This window comes from Manis javanica, chromosome 5 (assembly GCF_040802235.1).
Source record: "Manis javanica isolate MJ-LG chromosome 5, MJ_LKY, whole genome shotgun sequence".
Taxonomy (NCBI): Eukaryota; Metazoa; Chordata; class Mammalia; order Pholidota; family Manidae; genus Manis; species Manis javanica.
Genome location: NC_133160.1, coordinates 36239491 through 36254450, shown reverse-complemented (window position 1 = coordinate 36254450; position 14960 = coordinate 36239491).

Genomic DNA, 14960 nt, shown 5'->3' with positions numbered 1-14960 from the left:
CATACTTCTCCAAGGATTGTGAGGAAATAGTCCTTTTAATATAATGACTCCTTTCTTTGCAAAGATTCCCCCAGGCAGGACATTTTCCATTCAGTGTAGCACAGTAATCTGTCACTATTTCCAAAACTTATAGCATAAAAGGTCAATCCATGCCAGAGTGGCACAGTAGAAAGAGAAAGCAAACCAACCAGGGTTACAGGAAAACTCCTTGTATAAGGACTGCTCCAAAACCCACTGACTTAACATACCAGAGTCTGTGAAAATGTTCTACAATGAATACATCCCATAGGAAAGAGACCAGCAAACACAAGGAAATCAAGGCCCATGGGAGGCAATATTCAGTAACATTGTTGAAATATTAAAGCAGCAGCCCTCCCCAGACTAGAGGTATCACTGTTACCTGGGAATTTGTTCAAACTGCAAGTTATCTGGCCCCACTGCACACACCAAAACCAAAATCACAAACTTTGGAGGTGGAGCTCAGCCATTTACATTTTAACAAGCCTTCCAGGTAATTCTGATGCAGCTAAAGCTTAAAAATAGCTGTATTTAAATAAAGAAAGCATTAGGTATAGTATGTGTTTAAAGCACAGTACAACATGTCAACCCAAACTGAAAGATTACCAGCACCCTCAGAACAAAACAAAGAAAACACAATGTGAGCAATAATTTATAAGAAATAAATCCCAAAACATGAAAGGCAAGTTTTTGCTTTCCTTAAAAACAGTTTTTTGCTCACATTTATAGTATCCCTGGTTGTAAATACTTCATAAAATGAAAACAGGGAAGAAATTACTTGGCAGGGAGGTACCTTAGAGGGTAACTGCAGCAGATATTAGCAGCTCTGCACTGCTCCACTTTGCATTTCATTCTAGTCTTTTTGATTTTCCTATATTTTAATCATCCTTCTCTTACTATGCTTTCTTCTTCCTCCCCATAGTGAGGACTTACACCTGCCAGCTTCATCCTAGGCATTGTTGACACCCCTCTGAAGATCCTCAGATTTAAGGCACTGACATTCCAAATCTGTCCTTCAGAGCCCATAGCATGAAATTGATACTCAACATGATTGCAAGTACAGCTATATCAAGTGATTTTACTATAGCATTCTAAATGAAAGCTTTTAACTCAATAGAGCATTGCAAATGTAGGCTGCTTTCAAACACAGATCCTCTTTATAGAAGCTGTGATGCCCTCAAAGGCAAGAATGCTGTCTTTATATGTCTAACATGAGACCTAGTACATGGGAGGCACTTAATTAATAAATCCTTATTCAATTAACATCAGTGAATCTTCCAATTATTTCTATAAGGGAAGAACAGCGGCTGTCCCCACTTTGAAGATGGAAAACAGAGTCAGAGAGAATGCAAGTCTTAGCTTGGGCACCAAAGAAATACTTAACCCAAACATCTATGTTCAGACCTGTGCTCGTTGCACATGCATTAACTACACCACAAGTTAAAGCAAAGAAAACCAAATCATTCACAGCAACATTGTGGGAAATACAAGGCAGTTGGCTTCAAATGCCTGAAATGGCTTCCCGAGCCCAATAAGCAGCATGCTCTGCAAGCCAGCTGGGGAGTCTATCTTGCTGACCTCTTGCACCAAGGAATTCCTCTAGTTTCTATTTCCAACTTTTTCTATAATGCAATCCTATTCCTGGGATGGGAGATTTGTTAACATGCTTGAGAAATTGTTGCCCTCCTCTTAAGTTAAACCATCAGTCTTTGCACAAGAGACATTTCTCATCAGTGATCTAAGTCCTGGGTGGAACCTTGGGTGGGTATTGAACAGGCCAGTGGACTAGAACTTCATAAGGACAGCATTGCCTATCATCCAGGAGCACAAAGAAGTTGAAGCAAAGCTTGTTCAGAGAGTTCTAATTTTAAGTGCAAAAGGCTTTGTGAACAAACCTCAGTTACAATGTAGACAGAAGTAGGCAAACCAGTGGGTCCCACAATAGGGGAAATTTTGCATTTAGAAGATCTGATGTGAGGCCCAAGAATGAGCATCTTGAACTAGCAGAATAACTGTTTCTAATGCAGACTCCACAGACTACCATTTGAGAGAAACTAAGGTGAATAATATTCTACATCTAAGCCCAGATTTAAAACCCCAGCCAAAATTCCTGATGTCCATGGCAAATATGAAGAAGATTTTTGATAGCTCAAATACCTGTGCCACCTCCTTATTTGACTTTAGGAAAGTGGATTTCCTTCTTCCTCTCAGTACTGTGCCCATCATTTCATTGTTCTTAGATCATTCTTAGCTGCATCTCCTGAAATGCTCTGTGCATGATGCAGGAGAGCCCTGCAACCTCTGTTTTCCAGGCTCCTGTGCCAGCCAGCCACTAGTCAGGTTCACCCAATGGGAGACTATGCAGGAGGTTAGAGGGCAGAAGGAAGGGAAAGGCCAGGGGACAGCCCCTCTTCCTTCTCTTTCCTAGGCAGTGTCTCAGGAAAAACTGTGCCTTCTCCGTAGCTTCGGTTCCTACCAGAGAGACCCGCTGGGGGCCCCAGCCAGGGTGTCTCAGCTCCCAGTCTCAGGGATGGCACCTACTCTCTGACTTTCTGCATTTCTTCACCAGCTTCTATTTGGCATCTCAGAACTTACATGAACTGGGTGTCCAAGTCCCTGTTTTAATTTCCTCTGATTTCAAAGTAGACCAGTTTCCATTCCCTGATCGACCTCTGACTGCTACCTGGAGTAGCTTTTTGCCTCCACCAGCCTTGGGCTCCCTACCTCAGCATGCCACAAAAAGGTGAGGGAGCCCTCCTCTCCCTGTCCCCCAGCTGACTCCTGCTGTCTGGTTGGCCAAGTGAGGGTCTTCCCATTCTTACCTCTCCCAAGGCTCTAAATTCAGAGACAGAGCCCAGCATTGAATTTTGGCTTGTCTGACTCATTCTGTTCCTCATACCTCCAGAGTCTGATCTCTGCTAGGAATCAGTAAATGAATTAAAAGTGTGTAAGGACTGAAACTGTTATGGGCCTTCAATACTGAACACAGCATGAGATTTTAAAAGGAACTTGAGCAGAGGAAAAGGGATAAATATTTTAGTACAAGGAAAAACCCTTCTGAGGCACCTTAGATTATACTTCGGAAGGAGTCACCTGCTCTAATTAGCAAAGAAGGTGACCAGCTAGCCTGGGGCAGGAAAAGAGGAAGGGCTGGAGGCAGATGGATAGAAACTCTCCAGCCACTGAACAGCAGAGGATCTTAACTGAGTGCTTACTGCACACCTGACACTGCCCTAAATGCTGTGTGTGTTTCCTCATTTAATTGGACAACATTATCAGTGTGATATGTATTAGTAACGCTTTCATTAACATACAGGAGAATGGAGAATAAGAAGTTTTAAGTTATTTGTCCAAGATTATATACTTGGCAAACAGAGGGGCCAGGATTCAGGCTAAAACTATGAGATCCCCATGCTCTATCACCTCCTGAACATGGGTCAAACCAAGGAGAAATAAAGTAAGAATTAATAAAAGCAATCATGTTATAAATAACAGAACATAAAGCATTCAGCACTTCTCTTTTTTCTTTCCCTTTTTTCTGATGTTTTCCTGATTTTGCATTTATAGCACACACTGTATGCATCTGTTCCAGGAAAAGCCAATCACTCAGTGATGGGGACACTGCAGAGGTGAGTGGCTTTAAGAGAGGGACAACACAATTAGCAACATGGAAGGGATCTGCTATGTTGTCACAGCCTGGTGGTGATTTGTTCAGGCATGATGACTTTGCAAGGCTGGAGACGTGCTTCCTCAGGAAGAGGGAGAGTGACAGAAACATTTCCTCTCCCTAAAGACGGAATTCAACCAAAGTACAGTCATGAGGGAAAGACTTCACCAACACACAAATTAACCCATAGCCATAATAATGACAATCTAATAATCCAAAGTATAGCTGACAAGTTCGTCTAGTCTCAGAATCTGTACAATGATGCATAGAGAGTTTTATATAACATTTACTTTGCATGAAAAGAACAAGGAAGAAACTTAAAAAATTTGTAGTGATAGAAATAAAGAAAGCTATCCAGGAAATACGCTGTGATTTTAGTTCATTCTCTCAGATAAAGATGCTAGAATGTTTCTGTTCCTCTCTTAAATAAAGATGCTGAAGTGTTTCTAGGGGAGACACATTCATCCAACTCCTTCTAGCACATTAACAGTAAACCCAACTCACCTGATATAAGAAAAATTAAAACATTTTATTAACTAAATACCCATGATTGGTTTCAGGAACTATTACATCTGGGAACTCAAATGATGTCCACAGAACATTCAGGAATCACACCCTTTCTCGGTGGACTCCTTCCAAAACAGACTCTGCCACCACACACCAACATGGCACTCAACTGATCTAAAACAGTTTCTCACCTTCTTAATAATGCCAGTGGACAGACAAGGCCTCCTGTACCACCTTCCTTCTATACCTCCTTCCATACCTCCTATCTCTGCAGCCACAGTGTGCTGGGATTTACTCCCACGGAATGGATGTGGGTCACATGCTCATCCCGATGATCCTGAGTCATGTGAACACCCTGGTATATGGGGTGGAGTCAGTTCTGCCCAAACCTCAGGACCCCAGTGTGGTCGGAGAAAGGTTTTCAAGAAACAAGGATGGTATAAGTGCTGTTACAGGAGGAGAGAAGAGACACTGGACACAAAAACGGCAGCAATGACCACAGGGTGGGTGGATATACAGATATAAAGTATTTTAAAAATAGATCAGAGAGGAGGCTAAGGTAGCAGGTAACCTTTTAAAAATGAAGGCAAGGAAGAGATTTCATGAAAAGAACAAAGAAGGGTTCAATCAAACATTCATTCATTTATGCATGCATTATTCATTCATGTGACAATCATTTATTTGAGTATCTAAGACCTGACTCCTTCCTCTATGCATGGAAATGCTTTACCTTTTCAACTAATTCCATGGGAGACTTCCAACCCAAAGTTTACATGCAACAACATTTAAAATTTCAAGTTAAAATTGGGCGTGCCTAGTGAACAGGAGTGTTCCCATGTGATATTAATTTCAGTCCTCCTAATTTCTTTCACATACTTACACTTAGATTTAACATTTTTAAACATATTTATACATGGCATTCGGTAGTAGTCCTTTTTCAAGAACCATCCCCAACATTAAGCTGAGTTATTTTCTCCCAAGAACTAAGATTTGTAAATCTGTGGCATTCTCAAAATGTGTTTTGTGAGAGCTATTGAAATACATAAATGTTCTCACTGTTTTTCAAACAATTATTCAGAAATGGAGATACATATATTTCAAGCTTACTTTTCTTCATCAAATCTAAGAGAGTGGCATCAAGGGTATAAGAAATGGGACAAAGGGGAAACATACATTCCCGATTCTACATTTGTTCTGCATTTTTCTTTTGCACAGTATCATTTGTGTCTCCAAACCCTAAGCAGCTCAAGGCAGGAGTGTGCCTATTTGTTCTGGCACTGCCAGAGTTATTGTATGAGCCACTTTTGCTTGTGGAGTTAAAGAAATAATAAATAATAATAATGAGAAAGGGCAGTTTGATGGCATGACTCAGTGAAAGCTGGGAAATCATGTGGCAGTTGACCACTAATGGTAAAATTCACGTTTCACATCAATTACAGAACTAGATGTAGATGAGACACGAAGGGAGGCCCCACTTTCTTCTTTATATTAATACGATGTTGTTGGGATGCCTTAGAAGAGAAGAGCACAGCGTCCCAGTGTGTTTCTGCCTGTCCAGACAGTGGGGGTGGCAGTGCAGTAAAGTGAGGGTAGCAGTGCCAACTTTGCCATAAATTTCTGCTGTCAGAAAACTTTGCAACCAGGATCAATCATAGGGAATTATGTTCAGCTGAAAACATTTTCCCTGTCACATTACCTCAACATCTAAATTGCAAACAGCTAATTCTACCAATGATTACAGGATTCAAAATGTCTCTGTGCTGATACAGAAAAGTCCATGCAGAACTAAGTATATTGATTTTCATAAGCTGCTCTCAGGGTACAATCTTATGCGATTGCCAGTGAAAGCCCCACTCGTTTAAAGTGAAGCATCGGGAGTTAGAAGAATTTTTCTACCCTTCCTTCAAAGGATTTGCCTCGTACTCCCGGCAAGTCTTTTCTAATGAGGCTCTTTAATGAGCAGTCAGAGTGCTCACTGCCCGAACTCCTAGGGGTTTTGGCCTCTTTCAATATGTGGTAGAACTGATCAATATTTTTTTACTATGTGGATGGTGGTGGGGATAACTTGAAGGGGGTAACATTCAAAGAGACTGTACTTCTGGCTAAAGAGGGTTGAATTAGTCATGCTGTTGCTAATGAGGTTTTAAATAATACCATTTAAAAAATGCATTTTGCCTTCAGATAGTAAGATTCAAAATGTTTTGACTTTTGCATTTTTTCCTGGTAGAAATTAAGCAAGACAGGGGCTTCTCTCCCAATGACCCTTTCTCTCTTCCCTGTGCTGGTTCTACTATACCACCTTAGGAATGCTTGTGATGCCTTCAGCTCTTCCAGATTATTCTATGCTGGTTGGAGTTAAAGAGTGATTTATGGCTCTTTCCTGAAGGTGTGGGTATATTGATTAGGTGGAAAGACAGTTTGATTTAACTTACTGGAGTGAAAAATTCTTGGAGACAGTATATTCAAGGAAAGACGAGTTTAGGGGAAATAGGAAGGCTGCTGCAAATACAACTGGAATTAAAAAGGCAGGAATCCTTCTTTCTATAAATTAGGCAAGAGGCCTAATCTTACAGATGTCCCCAGATACTTGAAGCATTTGACAACACATTAATTAAGTACCTCTGAGCCCAGCTGTGAGCTTCACAGTGCCATGTGATAATCTCCAAGAATCAATACTATGACAGAAACTGCTAAATTTCAACTAAACCATTTCTTGTACCTCCTGGGAATATAGACAAACTACATTTCCCAGGCTCCCTTGCAGTAAGAATGGCTATTTGAGTTTTAGCCAATGTAACACAAGCAGAGATGTTAAGTCAGACCATAAGAACCTCCCCAGCAATTCTCCAAATTCCTTCTCTTTTCTGCCATCCAAATGCAGAGAATCCAGCCAAGAACTAAAAGGGGAAGCCAAAATATAAGAGTCTAGGTCCCTGGATGACCTGTGAAGTGTTCACTGGTCAGGAACATCGACCTTGTACTTTCTATGAACAAAAAACTTGCATTGTGATAAGCTGCTTAGATTAGGGGTGTTGGTGATGTTTGTTATAGCACACTAATGTTCCTTACTCTGACCAGCCCTCCCCATAGAAAAAAGAATTGCTTATACAATGATACTTGCAAATGCCATAAGCTAAATCTGGCCTTTGAACACAACAAATACTATATTTCAAAATATTTTGAGTACTGCTTTAAAATTATAAGGTCCTAAACAAATGTCAGTGATTGCTATTATTATGCCTGGCACCCAATTAAGGTGAAAACTACTTCCAAAATTACAGATATGGCATAGTCTCATAGAATTTTCTTAATAATTCCTCTGAGGTCATAATTCTTCCCAAAGCAACTCTGGTTCAATGACCATCTAGAAATTAGACTCTAGCATTAGGACTGTACAAACCAGAACCTGTGGGTTCACACCTGGCAATAAGAATTTACCAGTTTTGGCATATGTTCCTAAAAAATTCATGCTCATCATTAAGAAACAAGATTGAGGAATTAATATTTCACCGTTTGACTCTCACCATAGCAATAATTGTTCTAGTCAGGAATCATTATCAGTGGATGCTAAAGCTAGTGAGTAAAATTTTGTTGAAAAGGAGCCTATAAGACAAAATCACCATTAATAATCATTGCATATAAAATCCACCCATGAATGCTAAAGTCAGTGGTCAAAGTTCAAGGAGAAACAAAATATTTGCATAGTCTCCAAGTATCTCCCCCATGAAAATGATCAGTTACAATGGGAAAATAGTAACTTTATAGTGGAGAAACCCAGCAGACACTACCCAGTACGTGATCAAGGTTAGCATTACCACCAATAAGACATATTGCCATGATGTCCCCCCCAGTATCATGTGCTAAGAAAGACATGCGCTAAGTCTTGCCATAAATGCATAACTCAAGCTAATCAAGAGAATACAGCAGGCAAATCTCAACTGATGGAGAATCTATAAACCAAATAGCCAGCCTTTCACACTTAGTAAAAGTGTGAAAGATAAGGAAATTCTAAAGAACAAACATGATTGGAGGAGACTAAGAGCACATAACAAATAAAAGCAATGTGGGATCCTGGGTTGGATTCTGGAACAGAAAAAGTGCATTAAGGGGAAAAAAACTGGTGAAATTCTTATAAGATCTATAGTTTAGTTAAGAATGTTGTACTAATGCTAATTTCTTGATTTTGATAGTTGCACTATAATTCTGAAAGTTGCTAGCATAAAGGGAAGCTATGTACAGAGTATGTAGGAACTCTGTACAATTTTTGTAACTTTTCTGTAAGTCCAAAATCATTTCAATAAAAGAAAAGATAATTTACCTAGTCTGAAAGAATCTCCCAATATTTCACTGCAAAGGTAAAGCAGTAACTTTGCAGCAGAGAAGCCGGACAGATAGTACCTTAAAAGTGCCGAAAGTTAATGTCACCATTAATGGGACAGATGGAAATCAAACGTCTCCAGATGTGATGCTCTGAGGAGTATCATCACTTCCGTAGTATTCCTGCAACAAGGACTTTGCCACTCAGAGCACAGGGTTTAATAGCACTGACTGCTGACTGAGGCAGGGCTGCCCTGGGGGCCCTGTTGCTGGGGGGACACCGTCCAGCCCCACAAGGCTCACAGGAGTGACAGCGAGTCCCAGTCCTTCTGCCTGGACCACCGGGGCCCTTCCATACTTTGGCCGCCGTGGGCCTCGGCCTGCCCCTGGGCCTCCCGGCGATGTGCCCTGCACCCTGCCCCGAGGACAGGTCAAGGAAGCCTTGAGTGCTCCCTGTACCACCGTTCTCTCCCCCTCCTAGCAACACTGAAGCTGAGGACCAGCCACAAGTCCGGGCCGCTCCCGAGCCGTGAGGACTTAGGGGCACCCTCCCAAGTGAAGGCCTCCCAGCTCCCAGGCCTCGGCCTGCTTTCTCAGAAACAATGAAAAGTGGATTGCCGGTCACAGAGCCCACCGGTCAGGGAGCACCCGCACTACAGCCTGAACCCACAGCTCATGGGGGCCCGAAACGCCCGCCCCAGGCCTCGGGAGGCAGCCTCGCCCTCCTGCTAGAAACAGAGGCCCATCTCACATCCTACCTCGCGATGTCCAGTCTCTGGTTCTACGCCGTAAGCTCAGGGAACTCCCGAATCCTTAGGCTGAACTCCAGGCATCTCTGAGGGTGCAGACAAGGCAGAGACGCAGAGCCATGCCCCGCGAGCCCGCAGCCCAGCTCCACCGCGCGCAGCCCTCCGCCAGGCGAGCTGCCTCTACACCTTTTCAATTCAAACTGTTCAAGGCCCAGTCTTACGTGGCAGGAGCAGTAATGAAGCCATGCAACCGAGGGTCAAAGGCCCCGAGGGCCTGCCCATGGGACTAGCCCCTGGGGACAGAGCAGAACAGCCCAGTGGGCCTGACAGGGACCCCCGTGACACAGGGTCATCCAAGGGTGGGAAGTCACTGCAAGGCTACTGGGCTGTCAGCACTTCACAGAGTGGGTGGGGCACACTCCCCAAGTGAAGTAAGCGGCCACACGAAGAAAAGTTAACTCCTTCCAAAGACAGAGTAGCTTTCTGGATTTTGTTTTATCATCATGAAAGTTAGAAAAGAAAAAAAAAGGTGTTGCTGAAGATAGGAACATCCTTTCTCTCTTAGGGTGCTTAAGCCTTTGAATAGGTAGGACTTCCTTGCATTTATGAAACCAAAGCTGTAGAAACACAGGAGAGGCCCCGGCAGCCCACTCACCCAGCAGAAGGAATATGAGGAATGTCATCTTGAGACTGAACTTCGCACTCAAGACCCTGCATTCTGGGGTTTTATTCCAAAACCACACTGCATCTCTGAGCATTTTTCAAGAACTTAGCTGGACTGAAATGTTCCTTCCTGAGAGCACAGGACGTGCTGTATCCATTCATTCTTCCCACAGGGGTTGATTGGATAACCACTAGATGCCAAGACTCACGCTAAGGCTGATGACGTGGCAACAGATAAAACAGGGCCTTAACTTTGGGTGGGATCATTTAGATAACAAGTATGTAAATATATCAATAAATCAAAGACAAGTTAAAATAAGTACGAGGAAGAAATTGATCAGAATGATAAAACAGAAATTTGGGAAGGCCACTTTAGCTTCTGTGTCCAGAAGCTTTAACAGAAGAGTTAACATTTAGCTGAGATAGAGTGTAAGGTTCCTGTGGGCATGTTAAGTTTGACATGTTATGAGCCTCCAAGGGGGAGCTATCAAGTAGGCAGTTGTATACGTGCATGGTGCTCAGAGGAATGGTCTGGCAATCCTTGCCATGTGAATGGATTTAATGTTACCCTTTGACAGTACTGAAGCCCACTGAATTGTATACTATCAGTCCTTAAAAGGCCCAAGAGATGATATACTTCAGCTTCTTCATTTTACCAATGATAAAATAAAGTCTCTCAAAAAGAGTGCCTTGGCTACAGTTATACAAACATGGTTAGGAGAACTCAGGCTTCCTGATTCTCCACTTTTTGCATTTTATACTCTGCAAAGAAAATCTTGAAAGTAAGTATCTGGCACCAGTAGCTTAAGATCAAAACAGCCCCTCTGTTTGCAAGCTTCTCTCCGTTGTTCGGCAGGCAGGGTGTGTGTCAGGAATTCTTGTAGGCGAGCCAGGCCAGAGTTGGGGTTTCCCTGCTGACTCCTCCAGGTGGAATGTGTTAGTTAACAGGTCAACACTCGTCAGATAGGTAGAGGCCCACATCCCATGGATCAAGGACCTGGAATCTTTCATTAAGTAATTTGTTTCCTTTGTACCAGACCCACCTCTCAGGCTAGAGCCCTGTGCTCCTCCCTTTGGGTCCTTGCTTTGCAGTGACCTTGCTGACAGTAAAGTCACATCACTAATCAGTGAGCCCAGCAGCATGAGTCCTGTGACAGACATCGATGAGCAGAGTGATCTGATGTGAACCCCACACATGGCCTTTCTTTATTCCACAGGTGGGGGGGCCTGAGGTGCTGGCAAGGGAGGCTCTTCCTCTGCTAAGATCCCCTTTCCGTGAGAGAATGAGGGCTAGGAGTGTGGCTGAACACAGAATGGTTCACAGTGGACACCTCAGTCTTTTTGGTAGGGTTTGCTAAGCCCTCAGGAATAAACTACCAGCAAATGAAAAACTCCAGAGCGTCCATTTTATTGCACCATAAGATAAAAATTCATCTACCTTTCTAGTCACCTGGGGAAAAAATAAGTTTATGGACACAAAATGACCTTAGAAAGATGTTGGACTAGTGTCTTTTCAAGACTCTGTTTTCTTTAAACCAGCCCAAAATTTACAGGCTTAAGGCAACCTTTTTTTTAATTGAGGTAAAACCAGTATATATAAGATTATACAAGTTTCAGGTACAGAACAAAATTTGACATCTGTATGCTCTACAGAGTTATCACCACTAAAAGTCTAGTGACCACCCCCATCTCACCATACAACTGATCTCCCTTCAGCTATATTGCCCACTTCCCAGCCCTCTATGCTCTGTTATCCAACAGCAAACATTTATTTAGCTCACTGTTACATAGGCAAACTGACAGTTCTGGTGCCAGCCAGCTTGGCTAATGTTCCTGGGCTCTCATGTGCTTGTTCTTGTGGTTACCCAGTAAGTAGCCTCACTCCCATGTCTGGTGGTTGGCTATGGGCTGGGGCAATAGGGGTGATTAAGCCAAGCGTCTCTTCCTCAGCAGACAAGCCCAGGCTTCTTCACTTGGTGGTCTCAGCATTCCAAAGAGCAGCAAGAAGGAGCTGGCCCAAGGGCAAGCACTCAAGTCTCCTTTGGCCTCATACTTGCTACTGTCTCATTGGCCAGAGCAAGTCACACAGCTTATTAGAGGCAGAGGCAGTTTCATAAGACAATAAGCCCTGCCCAGCAGTCTCCCCTGTTTCCTTGTCTTCTAGATTCCTTGAGTGGCATTGGTTGTTTCATTTTGTTAGCAGAGTTACAATTTCTAATTGCATGATGGTGGAGAAGGCATTCTGGGATGGAGCTAGGAATAAACAGATAAACCACACCTTACTTATGTCTTTGATTTTTTAAGAAAATGAACACATCAAAAACATCCACAAACCCATGCTCCAAACAGAAATAGAACTGATAACAGAGCACATAACAAATCAAAAGCTTAAGCTTACACATAAGGCAATAAAAAAACTAAAGTAACTTAAGTAAATGAAGAAACCAACAATGGAGGCAGTAAAGTTGGGATGTTGATGTAACGGCAGTATAAAAGTTACATTGCTTTACCAACTTCTGTGGCCTGTATATATACATCTCCTGTAGACCTGTTTTTCCAACAGGCTGTGAAAGAGAACATGTTAATATAGCTGAATGATTTTTTAGTATTTTTCTATACTATTGCTCAAATGTTCTCTTTTATTATTTTTTATTTTCCCCTGATGAACAACAGAAAATTTCTCTGGGAATACAAAATTGTTCCAAGGAGAAGAAAATTGAGTGCCTATTTTCTTGAATTTACTTCTGGAGGCAAGGCAAAAAGCAACCTGTTGGATAAATTTGGCTTTTTCCTCTTTAAAAATCTCCACAATGAGTTCATTCTGCCAGATATGCATTTGAAATGGGGGGAAAGGGAACTGTGCTGGTTTCCAACTGTAAGATGCAATGTGTATATTTTACCAGCCTTATTTATATACACCATGAAGCTGGTCACATCCATTGGAATGGCTACAGTTAATTTGCCTCCATTTGATGTACAAATGCAGCAGTAGCTGACAAATAAAAGACTTTAAGCATGTAGACAATTTGTCAATATCAGAGTTCCACTTCATTCCTGAAGTAGTAGAATTTGAAATTATGGGAAACTCTAAACTGGGAATCCCACTTATACTGGCCTTGTCCATCATCACATACTCAGAAACATGCTCTTAGGAGTCCTGAATTGAAACTCCTGAAATTCATTATCGAGGGAAAGAGTTGGAATGGATCCATGCTATCTGCATCCTCAGCCCTCCTTACCAAGTGTAAGAAGAGCCAGAAAACAATTCTACCTCTCTTTCCCTCTAGTTGTAGCCATGTCAGTAGAGGAATCTTTTTTACAGCCAGCCATCAAACATTCAGTATAAACCTTCTCCCCACTCCATTCCAAAAACAGTCGTTGCTTTCAGTGCAATGCCCAGAATTAAGATGAAGCAGAATCTTCTGGATTATGTTGTAAGGTTTACAGAACTAGAGCCAAATGCTGACCTAGGGTATATAATTTGTCCAGAGTAGGAATTTGACAATCTTGAAAGACCCCAATTCTTCCACAAAATTTTTAACACTCAAAATTGAACTCAAGATATCCAAATGTAAAAAAAGATGTAATCATATTTGCAACACATATTTGTGATTCCTCGAAACATGCTTATGTAAGCACAGTCCTAAGTCTCTGAGCAAAATATACATGAATCCACATACATTCACACATACATTCATTCATACGTACTCACATATCAGAATGCTTGTAGTGAGCACTCTTGGTTCCCCACCCCAATTCCTTTTAACAGGTTGATGTAATCATCCACCAACATTATGGATATTTTACAATTGTCCCCCTATTTGGAAAACTGCCCTTGGCCAAATCAGGTCCATCCTGCCTGGGAATTTGTACCCACTGCTCCTGAGGGCACTGGAGAGTCATCCAATGATTAACTGACAGTGAGTTTACCAAAAAAAAAGAAAGACCAGTTTCCTGCCTCAAGGTTGCACCAACTATTCAGAGCTCCCCATGGAATAAGGGCAAGACTCAGCTGCCGATGAGACCATCTACTTGCTCAAAGCCTTCCCTGCCCTACTTCCCCTTCCTTCAGTCCCTTGCTCCCAAGAGCACTTCTTCAGTAAGTCATGTGCACTGAATCTCTCTTTAAGGCTCCACTTCTAGGGAACCCAACATGAGAAAACATCTCATTACTGATCTTGAAAGTTTTCAGCAACTGGGACCCTAAATGGATGCTGTTCTTGGTCTAACTCTGCCTGACTTTCAAAGGAACTTACCGCTGCATGTATTCACTTTGTAATCATTTGCTATTGACTATGTGCTTGATGAGATTTCCTCTCCTCTGTCTACCTCAGCTTCTGTAGGCTCATGTAGACAACAAAATTGGTTCCTTTTGCTTGTGCTGCCTGATACACTCCTATAGAAACTCAAAGTCCATTTGCCCTCTTGACAACAATGTATGGATTGGATTACCTACTGTCTTCCAGAAAAAACATAAAGTCTTTAAAACTGATGCTTTGGAGACAATGATCTCTCTTGAACTTGAAACCCACAGACACCTGCCACAGGGCTGGCCAGCCCTGGAAAACTTCCCCATAACAAGACCATTTTGTGAAAGCAATGAAGCTGACCCAGTCTTTCATAAGCTGTCTCAGAAGGGCATAAAATGTTCCATATTTTCTTATCATATTCCCCTGTATGCTCTCAGAGCACATTCAATATTCTTTTCTCCTCCCTCACACAATTAGTTTTCTTCCTTGGTATAGAGGTGTGGCCCTTGTAAGCACAATGGGGATGGAAAAACTTTAAATAAAATAAAATGAAAACCTAAATAACCATTCTCATATTGCATAACCACAGCTAAACTTCTGTGCAGAAGGACGTCTGTCTTTTGGAATTCAATAAACGCATCCCATCACCATGGCTCATTCTTAACTACAACAGTCATACTCATAGCTGAATGCTTGCAATACACCAGGACTGTTCTAATGGCTTTACATCCATGATTTCATGCAAACGGCACAACTTCCTCATGAGGGAAAGTATTTCTTTTAACATAC